At 35.3% G+C, this 13,230-nt stretch overlaps 1 protein-coding gene across 7 annotated transcripts in view; it reads right to left on the bottom strand.

Annotated features, from left to right (window-relative positions):
• Window positions 1-13,230, bottom strand: part of RALGAPA1 (Ral GTPase activating protein catalytic subunit alpha 1) — a 274,567-nt gene that overhangs the window by 234,166 nt on the left and 27,171 nt on the right. The gene's annotated exons all lie outside the window — the stretch shown is intronic.

The raw sequence follows: 13,230 nt of genomic DNA on the forward strand, positions 1-13,230 counted from the left end.
ATCTTAAATATGGAGAACAAACAGAGGGTTACTGGAGGGGTTATGGGAGAGGGGATGGGCTAAATGGGCAAGGGGCATAAAGGAATCTACTCCTGAAATCATTGTTGCGCTATATGCTAACTAATTCAGACGTAAATTTAAAAAATAAAATTAAAAAAAAGAAAGAAATATTATCAGACAGAAATATGGACCTGAAAAAAGTAACAACAAGGTAAATGCCCAAGCTTGTTTCTCATTATTCCAAACTTATCCAAAGACAACTGTTCGAACAAAAATAGTAACAATGCATTGGGGGGTTTATAACATATGTAAAAATAAAATCCATGAAAATAAAAATATAAAGGTAGGAAAGAGAAATATGAAAGTCCACTATTCTAACATTCTTAATTAAGAAGTAATGTATTCACACCTGAAGGCAGACTTCAATGCGTTAAAGATGGATACTATAAACACTAAAGCAACTACTAAAATAAAACAGAAAAGTTACTAGTAATACCCATAGTGGAGAGAATATAAAATCACAAAAAAATACTTGACTGATCTAAATGAAGACAGAAAAAGAGAAACAGTGATCAATTGGGATAAAGAATAGATAACAGATGCTAATCTAGCTATATCAATAATCACACTGAATAAAAATGATTGACCCAAAATGGAAAAGACTGTCAGACTGGGTTTTTAAAAAAGCAAAATCCAACTATATATTACCCACAAGAAATAAAAATTGTACACTTAAAATACATGCAATCTGTGGGGCGCTTGGGTGGCTCAGCTGGTTAAGTGACTGACTTCAGCTCAGATGATGATCTCACGGTTTGTGGGTTCAAGCCCCACACTGGGCTCTGTGCTGACAGCTCAGAGCCTGGAGCCTGCTTTGAATTCTGTGTCTCCCTCTCTCTCTGTTCCTCCACTGACTGCACTCTGTCTCTGTCTCTCTCTCAAAAATAAATAAAGATGAAACAATTTTTTTTTAGTATGTATATACACAATTTGTTATATATCAGTTATGCCTCAATAAACCTATTTTTAAAATTAACTAATTGGGGTGCCTAGGTAACTCCATTGGTTAAGTGTCTGACTCTTGATTTCCGCTCAGGTCATTATCTCAATATATTTGTGAGTTTGAGTCCCGCATCAGGCTCTGTGCTGACAGTGCCTGGGATTCTCTCTCCCCTCTCTCTCTGCCCCTACCCCACTCACACTCTCTCTCTCACAAAATAAATAAATAAACTGAAAAAAAATTTTAATTAAAAAAAATTTAACTAATTATATAGATTCAAGACAATTTCCACTCATTTTCATTCCATTATGTTTTCTGAAGTGAAGGGAGAGGAGAATGGAGCTCCAAAAATGGAGTAAGTAATATTCTAGGAAATGCCATGATTCTAGAATATTTTAATACCTAAACTTCTGACCGTCTGTGTCCACAGAAGCCTGCTGCACATATGAACGTATGCTCCACAAGATAAAAATTTAACAATCTCTGAAAGCACATGTAATACATGTATGAATTTAAAGCAATGAAAATAAAACCCCAAAATGACCATTTCTTAATGCTTTCACAAATATAGTCTAATGACCCCACACTAATCATAAGAATTATGATTCCCAGAATCAATAGAAATATTGACTCCCAGAAAATAATGATTAAAATTGATTTTCATTTTTATATCATGAACCAATAATAAAATGAATAAAAATGGCAAGCTCATTCTTGTATTTAACAATGTAGAAGGCAGGCAAGTTAATTTCCCTACTGATAATTGTCCTGGGTGATTAAATTCATGAAGATAAATCTAGGGATCTTCTCTTGTACAAATGTTTAAGATGTTTGTTCTTATCTTTCAAACATATATTATTCATTATTCGCTCACTATGAAAAGAATACAAAAAACAAAAGTCCTGCTGGAAACCACACTAAAAACCTATTAAAATTTCAAAGCAAGCAAAATCGTTTTAAGATATGTAGTTTATCTCCTTATCAAACTGATGTTTCAAAGTAACTGCAGAAAAGCTCCTGACATGTGATTATGGTTACAACTGATAGCAAGATAACAACTCCCAGAAATAAAAAGGAAACGACAAACACTAAAAGAAGCATTAGTAAGTGACCGTGATCCCAAAGTAATTATTTCTAAGTCTCATTCAACTCTATAAAGTAATACAATAAAAATTATTCTCCTGCCTTCAAGGATTCCACAAGAAACACAGAGAAAATGAGAGAGTGAAAAAAAAGAATCTAGTTTACACAAAGATACAATGCCTAATTTAAGAGCAAAGTCAATTTTGTGTTTTATTAAATATTATACTGTAAGGTAACAGTATAAAACAAAAGAAAAAGTTATAACCACTTATGTTTAATGTTTTACATTTGCATGAACAACACTTTGACAGTTACGTATATGCAATCTTACTCCACAAATTGTTTTTGAAATAAGTTTATTATCTCCATTTCATAAGAAAACTAAGCCTGGAAGAAGACAGGCAACTTTCCAAGGTCACACCAAACTACTAAATGGCTCCAAATCAGCTCTCTGTGTCCTGAATCAACAACACTAAAATAGGCACACTTCAGGCAGTAGTCCACAGCATAAGACAACACTCTGACCATTTTAAATCAAACTGATTCTGAAAGAATGGTATTTTTCAAGAATTATTTGAAAGCTACACAGAAGGGGCGCCTGGGTGGCTCAGTCGGTTAAGCGTCCAACTTCGGCTTAGGTCATGATCTTGTGGTTCGTGAGTGTGAGCTCCACGTCAGGCTCTGTGCTGACAGCTCAGAGCCTAGATGGAGCCTGCTTCAGATTCTGTCTCCGTCTCTCTCTGGCCCTCCCCCACTTGTGTTCGTTCTCTCTCTCTCTAAAATAAACATTAAAAAAAATTAAAAAAATAAAAAAAGAAAGTTACACAGAGGCTGAGGTGGATTATCTGAAGTTTCAGAACTAGTAAATAATAAAAGATACCAAGAATTAAGAGGATTTAGTCCACTCATATGCACACTGCCCTAAAGTATCTCTCCTTACATTGGCTAATTATATCCTCCCTAACTTCATCACAATACCTAAAATTTCACTCATTAAATTCATTTGTGCAAGCAAAGCATTCCAACACCTAGTGTAAGCAGTTAAACACTATTCATGTAAATCAGTACAAGTTGCTTTCCTCATAACATATAGCAAAGAAGGAAAAGAATTCTGATACATTTGTGAAGATGGGAAGTAAAGAAGATAATACTTATTGAGCATTACTGTTTTCTAAGGATTGAGCTAAACACTTTTCTTTCAGTTTTCTGAATTATCATAGAAACTTTAAACTTTTATCCTTTAAACTTTAAAGGATAAGTCCTATTAGCTTCATTTTACTCTTCACTTAGTTTATAAAAGATAAAAACTAAACTAAAAAGATTCAAGAAAGCCAAGACAAAACCAAGTTGGTCTAAGTGTAAGGTAAAATTCTATGTCTTATTCCATGCCACTTTGCAAGACAGGTATATGGCTGTGATATTAAAATTTATGGCTAAATAGAACACTGAGTGCTAAAGGAAAAGTATAAGAAAAATCATTGGGAAAATGTTAGCAACACTGATTAATTAAAACTTTGATGTGCTCAGTAAAGGGGGTGAGCATTCCATTTTCTTTTTTCCTCTTTTTCCATCTCCATTATGAACTTCTCTTCCTCTGCACCCTCCCTTTAAATGTTGAGGTCTATGAGGAATATGTCCTCTTCCACCTTCATTAAATACTGCAACTTGAACTCTATCTACATACAAAAATACCTCCCAAACCCATAGCTGCTATTTCACACCCTCTCTTGAGTATGAGTCTTATACACTACCTATCCAATTACATCTTCCACAGATATCTCTCACTCAATTTGCCCCCCAAATGAATCCACCTTCCTTCACCTTCTCTAGCTTTTGAATGAGTTTGAAATGAATTTCAGCCTTCAAAGAGAGGTTGGTAGTACCACCTATCTCTGAAGGCTGGCATTCATTTTCAGACTCATTCCCCTCTCTTTTGGGTTCTGCCCACCATCCCACCCCGCCCCCATCCCTCAACAAATCATTCATTTCCTTGCCAAGTTTACCTTCCTAAATACTTCTGCAATACATTTCTTTCTCTCCGTTCCCTACTGCCCACCACCCCCCATCATTTAGTTTCATACCTTGTGGTCTCTTGCCTGAATTTTATTAATCTCTTATCTACTAGCTCTCACGCCATTCTCGCCTTTTTATCCATCCTCCAAATATTACTACCAGAATAATTTAACTGTATCATTGATCTGCTTCCAGGGCTTTCCAATGCAAACAAGATAAATCCCAGGCTCATTCAGATGACATACTAGCACTATTTTTTTTTTCATTCTGAACTACTCACTACCTTATCTATTACCCACTACACAGTAAATAATGTCACAAAATAAATTTACATCTATACAATTAAATAGATAACCACTAAAAATATTCATTAAGAAACATTTTTATGAGGGGCGCCTGGGTGGCGCAGTCGGTTAAGCGTCCGACTTCAGCCAGGTCACGATCTCGCGGTCCGTGAGTTCGAGCCCCGCGTCAGGCTCTGGGCTGATGGCTCGGAGCCTGGAGCCTGTTTCCGATTCTGTGTCTCCCTCTCTCTCTGCCCCTCCCCCGTTCATGCTCTGTCTCTCTCTGTCCCAAAAATAAATAAACATTGAAAAAAAAAATTAAAAAAAAACATTTTTATGAAATGGAAAAATGTTAATAAGAACTTCTACTTTAAACAAACAAACAGAAATAGACTATCAAATACAGAGAACTGGTGGTTGGCAAAGGGGAGGGAAACGGGAGCAATGGGCAAAAATAGGTGAAGGGGATAAAGAAGTATACACTTCCAGTCATAAAATAAATAAGTCACTAGGATGAAAAGTACAGTACAGGGAATATAGTCAGTAACACTGTGATAACTTTGTACAGTGACAGATGATAATTATACCGATCATGGTGAGCATTTTATAACACATGTAATTGTCAAAACACTATGTTGAACACCCAAAACTAGTAATAATATTGCATGTCAAGTATATTTCAATAAGAAATAAAAATTAAAAGTATAGAAATTAAAAAGTTAAAAGCAGGTTAGAAGTAATATCATTGAGTTGGTGGAAGAAGGCAATTCAAAAATCTTCTCCATTAAAGTAATGAAAACAAAACCAAAAACAGTAAAAAATTAACATTTTTAGAAACCTAGAAATTAACCAGAGGATTATTAACAACCAGGAACATTTGTTCAAGGATAATGGATAAATCTTAATAAGAACAGTGAGCTTAGCGGCATCTCAAACTTACCCTATTCCCATCCTTCTCTCCCCCCCTCCATAACAGCCTTGAAAAGCAATAGCCCACAATCACAGTCAAGAACCAATACCCTAATCAGTCCCTGGAGGAGTCAGAACAGGACAGGAGCCTTTTCAAACCCTCAACTTAAGAGAATTATCAGTATTTGACTTATCTAGCTTCTCCCTGGACAATCCCACTTGCAAAAACTGTCCTTATTTGACTTAACTCAGAGTCCACACAATCCAACAGCCTCTTCCCTGGGAAAATCTGTTGAAAACAATCAGTGGCAACTGTTTAATAACACAGCAGCCTGAGGCAGTAATCACTGATAAGGCAAATAACAAGCTAACCAATAAAAAAAGAAAATAATAAATAAAAACCAGGTGTGCGCGCGCACGCACACACGCGCGCGCGCACACACACACACACACACACACACACACACACACACACCTGAAAACAAAAACCTTAAAAAGAAAAGCTAGGGAATGAACTATCCACAGGGAACGTTGAAAATCTCAGAAAATTTAATGGGAATACTCAAGGCCATCTGTATGCATAAGGCTGCAAGCATGCTCTGGAAAGACTAGAAAAAGACCTAGGTCTTCATCTCTGGCTGACCTTCAGATTCTACACAAGAAGGATGTGAAAACTAAAACAGAATTGTAAACTGTCTGGTTAATACTGATCGTGTCCCCGATACACACACAGAACCCTTTGGCAAAGACTAGAAGACTTACTGATCCAGGCTTATATGAAGTCTCTATTCAATCATTAGCAGAACATGAAGATAAACAAGCAAAGTTCTGGTCATGTAGAAGGAAAAAACAAACTGCAGAGAGTTAGTTCAGTAAAGTCATTACAGAAACACACAGCAACAACAATAACAAACAGAAATAACAACAACCGCTGGGAAGGAAGCAGAAACTGGTTGCCAGAGTTGCTACATTATTTAAAATATCAAGATATCAAGGCACCTGAGTGGCTCAGTCGATTGAGTGTCCGACTTTGAGGATCTCACAGTTTGTGAGTTAGAGCCCCGCATCGGGCTCTGTGCTGACAGCTCAGAGCTTGAAGCCTGCTTCGGATTTTGTGTCTCCTTCTCTCTGCCCCTTCCCCGCTCATGCTGTCTCTCTCTGTCTCTCAAAAATGAATAAACGTTAAAAATTTTTTTAAGTAAATAAATATCAAGATATCAACAAAAATTGCAAGACACACAAAAAAACAAAGTATGTGCCATATAAAGGACAAATTAAAGTTAACAGAAACTCTCCCTGCAGAAGCACAAAAATTAGATTTAATAGATGCCACCAACTATTTAAGTATGATTAAAATAACAAAGGAAACCATGTCTAAAGAATTTAAATAAGCACAGCAAATACACAATGCATTAAAAAAAAAAATCATTCACCACGATCCAGTGGGATTTTTTCCTGGGATGCAAGGATGTTCAATATTTGTAAATCAATCAACATGATACACCATATCAATAAGGATAAAAACTATATGTCATTTCAATAGACACAAAAAAGCATTTGACAAAGTGAAACATCCATTCATGGAAAAAAAAAACAACAAAGCAAGTTTAGAGGGAACCTCAACATAATAAAGTCCTTATATGAAAAACGCACAGCTAACATCATACTCTATGGGGGAAAACTAAGAGCCTTCCCCCTAAGGTCAGGAAGAAGACAAAGATGTCTGCACTAACCACTTTTATTCAACACAGTACTGGAAATCCTAGCCACAGAAATCAGACAACAAAAAGAAATAAAAGGCATCCAAATTGATAAGGAAAAAGTAAAACTTTCACTACTTGCAGAAAACATGATACTATATATAAGACACCCTAAAGACTCCACAAATAACCTACTGGAATTGATATATGAATTCAGTAAGGTCACAGAATATAAAATCAATATACAGAAATCCACTGCATTTCCATTAACTAATAAGAAAGTAACAGAAAAATTAAGAAAACAATCCCATTTACACTGCACCAAGAATAATAAGATACCTAGGAAAAAGTGTAACCAAAGAGGTTAAAGACCTGTACTCCGAAAACTACAAAACACTGAGAAAAGAGATTGAAGATAACACAAAGAAACAGAAAGACATACCATAATCATAGGTTGGAAGAATAAATATTGTTAAAATGTCTATACTACTCAAAGTAATCTACATATTTCACGCATTCCCTATCAAAATGCCAACAGCATTTTTCACAGAACTAGAACAAACAATCCTAAAACTTGTATGGAACCACAAAAGACCCTGAATAGTCAAAGAAATCTTGAAAAAAAAAAAAAAACTGGAGGTATCACAATTCCAAACTTCGAGTTATATTACAAAGCTGTAGGGACCAAAAGAGTATGGTACTAGCAAAAAAAGAAAGAAAAAAAAAAAGACACACAGATCAAAGAAACAGAATATAAAGCCCAAAAATAAACCCAGAATTATATGGTCAATTAACCTTCGATAAAGAGAAAAGAATATGCAATAGGAAAAAGTCTTTTCAACAAATGGTGTTGGGAAAACTGGACAGCTACTTGCAAAAGAATGAAACTGGACTACTTTCTTACACCATATACAAAAACAAACTCAAAATGGATTAAGAATCTAAATATGAGAACTGAAAGTATAAAAATCCTTGAAGAGGCACAGGAAGTAATGTCTCTGACACTGGTCATAGCAACATCTTTCTAGATGTGTCTCCTGAGGCAAGGGAAACTAAAGCAAAAATAAACTATTTGGACTACATAAAAAAAAAACAAAACACCCCTTCTGAACAGCTAAGAAAACAATCAACAAAACTCAAAGACAACCTATTGAATGGAAGAAGATATTTGCAAATGGCATATTCAATAAATGGTTAGTGTCCAAAATGTATGAAGAAGCTATACAACTCAACACCAAAAAAACAAATAACCCAGTTGAAAAATTGGCAAAAGATATGAACTGATATTTCTCCAAAGACATACAGATAGCCCTCAGTCACATGCAAAGATGCTCAACATCACTTATCATCGGGGAAATGCAAATCAAAACAAGGCGATATCACCTCATGCCTGTGTGAATGGCTAAAATTAAAAACTTAAACAGTAAGTGTTGGCAAGTATGTGGAGAAAAAGGAACCTTGTGCACTGTTGGTGGGAATGCAAACTGATGCAGCCACTGCGAAAGACAGTATGGAGGTTGCTCAAAAAATTAAAAAAATAGAACTACCCTATGATCCAGTTATCACACTACTGGGTATTTACCCAAAAAGAACAAAAACACTAATTGAAAGGGATACATGCACCCCTATGTTTATGGCAGTATTATTTACAATAGCCAAACTATGGAAGAAGCCCAAGTGTCCATCAATAGATGAATGGATAAAGAAGATGTGGGGTGTGTGTGTGTATATGTCTGCACATATACGTGTACATATATGTACACACACAACACATATATATATATATACACACACCATATACACACAATAGAATATCATTCAGCCATAAAAAAGAATGAAATCTTGTCATTTGCAACAACAGATAGATCTAGACAATATAATGCTAACTGAAATAAACCAGTCAGAAAAAGACAAATATCTTATGATTTCACTTATTTGGAATTTAAAAAACAAAACAAATGAAGAAAAAGAAGGGAGAGAGACAAAATGAAAAACATCTGAATCGTCAAAATAAAAAGTCAGCTAAGCCAAAGACAGGTTAGTTGATTATCCAGTCTGAGGAAGAGTATGAAAAAATAATGAAGAAAAATGAACACAGCCTCAGAGCCTTGTGGCTCACCATCAAACATACCAATGCGCGTATAATAGGAGACCCAGAGAAGAGAAAAAAGAAACAAATCATTATTATTTCAAGAAATAACAGCTGAAAACTTCCTGAATTTGACTAAAAACATTTGTGTGCATATTCAAGAAACTCAATAAAATCCAAGGGGAATAAACTCAAAGAAACCCATACCTAGACATATCACAACAAAACTGTCAAAAGACAAAGAATCTTGAAAGCACCAAGAAAAAAGCAACACATCACTTAATAAGGAAGCCCAATAACAAAAATATCTGATTTTTCATTAGAAAGCATGGTGGCTAAGGGCACCTGGTGGCTCAGTCAGTTAAGCATCCAGATCTTGATTTCAGCTCGGGTCATAATCTAATGGTTTGTGAGATGGAGTCCTGCTGATAGCACAGAGCTTGCTTAGGATTTTCATTTTCTCTCTCTCTCTGTCTCTGTCTCTCTCTCTCTCTCTCTCTCTCTCTCTCTCTCTTTCTCTCTCTCTCCTTGCCCTTCCCCTGCTCTTGCTCTCTCTCAAAATAAATAAATGAACATTAAAAAAAATGGTGGCCAGAAGGCACCGAGATGATATAGTCAAAGAGCTCAAAGAAAAAGGCTGGCAACCAAAAATTCAATATCTACCAAAACTTAATTAAGGAGAAATTAAGATATCCCCAGGTACACAAAAACTAAGAATTCATTCCTAGCAGACCTACCCTATAAAAAATATTGGAGGGAGTCCATCAGGCTGAAATGAAAGGATTCTAGATTAACTCAAATCCATAGGGAAAAAAATACTTTGATATATAATGAAAACACATTTATGGCATTCAGCTAAAGTAGCGCTAAATGGAAAATTTACAGCTTTAAATGTCTAAATGAAAGTAAAGATCTAAAAATCAATAATGTAATGTTCCACCTTAAGAAACTAGAAATCAAAAAGTAAAAGCAAATTAATGCTAAAACATGCAGAAGAAAAGAAATAATAAAAACTAGAATGGGAATATTTAAGATAGAGGAAAACACACACACACACACACACACACACACACACACACACACACACACACACACAGAAACATCAATGAAACCAAAACTGATCCTTTGAAAAGATCAACAAAACTGACAAACCTTTGGCCAGACTGTCCACGACAAAAAGAGAAGATTCAAATTACTAATTTGGACTGGAAAAAAGGACATTACTACCACCAGTACAGAATTTTAAAATATCATAAGGGAATACTATGGGCAACTATATGCTAGCAAATTACATAACCTATAAGAAATGGACAAATTCCTAGAAAGACATAAAGTACCAAAACTGACTCCAATAAGAGAAAATCTGAGATCTATAAGAAGTAAAAAGAAGACTTATTAATAAAACTGATATGAAAGAAAAGCCCAGAACCAAATGGCTTCATAGGTGAATCCTATCAACATTTTCAAAAAAGAGAGAACACTTTCCAACTCACTCTATGAGGCCACTATTATTCTCATTCCAAAATCAATCAAAAAAACTACAGATCTATATTCCTTATCAATCCAGACACAAAAATTCTAACAAAATACTATAAACTGAGTATGAAAAATATAAAAAGTACTATACACCATGACCAAGTGGGATTTATCCCAGAATGCAGGGTCAGTTCAAATCCAAAACTCAGTCATTGCAATATATCATATCAATATACAGAGAAAAACCCACATATAATAGTCTCAATAGACACAGAGAAAGTGCTTGGCAAAATCCAACACCGTTTCATAATAAAGACACTCAAAAAATTAGGAATAGAAAGTAATTTCCTCACCCTGATAAAGGGCATCTATGAAAAATCCACACCTAACTTCATACTGATTGGTGAAAGACTAAAAACTTTACCTCTAAACACATGAACAAGACAAGGATGTCCCTCCCCTTTTGCTACTGTTACTCAACAGTGTACTGTTACTCAACAGTACTCAGTGTACTGAGAGTGCTAACCAAAGAAATTAGACCTGAAAAAGAAATAAAAGCCATGCATATTATAAAAAAGAAGCACTTAATCTCTATTCACAAATAACATGATCTTGGATATTTAAAAAAAGTCCTAAGGGATTTACTCTCTCACACACACACACAACTGTAAGAGCTAAAAAACAAGTTCAACTAGGTTGCAGAATACAAAGTGAATACACAAATCAACTGAATTTCCATCCACTAGCAATGAATTATCCACAAATGAAAATAAAAAAACAATGCCATTTACAATAGCATGAAAAGAATAAAATATTTGTGAATAAAAGAAATGTAAAATTTGTACACTAAAACTATGAAATATTGCTAAGAGATCATAAAGACCTAAACAAACTGAAAAACATTACCTGGTCATAGACAAAGAAGAAGTAATACTGTTAAGATAGAAATACTCTCTCAAATATATCTAAAGATTCGATGCAACCTCTATCAAAATCATAAGTGGCTTTTTGCAGAAATTAACAAACTAATCCTAGGGGTGCCTGGGTGGCTCAGTCAACTGAGTGTCCGACTTCAGCTCAGGTCATAATCTCGTGGTTCGTGAGTTCGAGCCCTGCATGGGGCTCCGTGTTGACAGCTCAGAGCTTGGAGGCTGCTTCGGATTTTGTGTCTCCCTCTCACTCTGTCCCTTTCGAATTCACACTCAGTCTCTCTCTCTCTCTCAAAAATAAACATTAAAAAAAAAACCCTTATCCTAAAATCCATAGGAAAATACAAGGAACCCAGAATAATCAAAACAATCCTGAAAAAGAACATCAAAAGCTACAAATTTCCAGTTGTAAAATAAATACATCACGGGGATGTAATGTATAGCATGGTGACTATTCCTAATAATACCATATTGTATATTTGAAAGTTGCTAAAAGAGTAGATCTCAAAAGTGCTCACCAGAAGAAAAAAAAAATGTTTGTAATCACATATATGGTGATGAACGTTAACTGGACCCATTGTGATGATCATTTCACAATATATACAAATACTGAACCATTATGTTGTATACTTCAAACTAATGTAATGTTATAGGTCAATTATACCTCACTTTTAAAAAAAGAAAAAAAAAAGAATAAAAAGACCAGATGCTTTCAAATTTCTAAACTTACTACAAAGTTACAGTAATCAAAACAGTGTGGTATTGGGATAATAGATAGAGAGATGAATACAACAGAATTAAGAGTCCAGAAATAAGCTCTTACACTAATGGTCAAATGATTTTCAACGCAGGTATTAAGATAATTCAACTGGGATAAAAATATGTGCAAAAGAATGAGGTGGATGGAGTGCCTGGGTGGCTCAGTCGGTTGAGCAACTGACTTCGGCTCAGGTCATAATCTCACGGTTTGTGAGTTCGAGCCCCGCGTTGGACTCTGTGCTGACAGCTCAGAGCCTGGAACCTGCTTCGGATTCTGTGTCTCCCTCTCTCTCTGCCCCTCCCCGACTCATGCTCTGTCTCTGTCTCAGAAATAATCATTAAAGGGGCGCCTGGGTGGCTCAGTCAGCCTGAGCGGCCGACTTCGGCTCAGGTCATAATCTCGCGGTCTGTGAGTTCGAGCCCCGCGTCGGGCTCTGTGCTGACAGTTCAGAGCCTAGAGACTGTTTCAGATTCTGTGTCTCCCTCTCTCTGACCCTCCCCCGTTCATGGTCTCAAAAATAAATAAACGTTAAAAAAAAATTTTAAAAAAGAAATAATCATTAAAAAAAAATTTTTTTTTAAAAGAATGAGGTGGAATCACTATCTCATACCGTACACAAAATTAACTCATAATGGACCAAAAGCCTAAATGTAAAACAAAAATTATAAAACTCTTAAACATGATCTTGAACTAGTCAATTATTTCTTACTTATGTCACCAACAGCACCACCAACAAGGGAAAAAATAAACTGGACTTCATCAAAACTCACAACTTTTTTTGTCTTAAAGGATACTATAGAGAAATTAAGACAATCTACAGATTTCTGAAAATACTTACATATTAAACATTTTATAACGGCTTACTATCCAGAATATGTAACTCCTAGAACTCAACTATAGAATGAAACATAACTCAATTAAAATTAGGCAAATGATTTGAATAGACGTTTCTCCAAACAAGATACACAAATGGCCAATAAACACATG

The sequence above is a fragment of the Lynx canadensis genome, chromosome B3 (assembly GCF_007474595.2).
Source record: "Lynx canadensis isolate LIC74 chromosome B3, mLynCan4.pri.v2, whole genome shotgun sequence".
NCBI lineage: Eukaryota > Metazoa > Chordata > Mammalia > Carnivora > Felidae > Lynx > Lynx canadensis.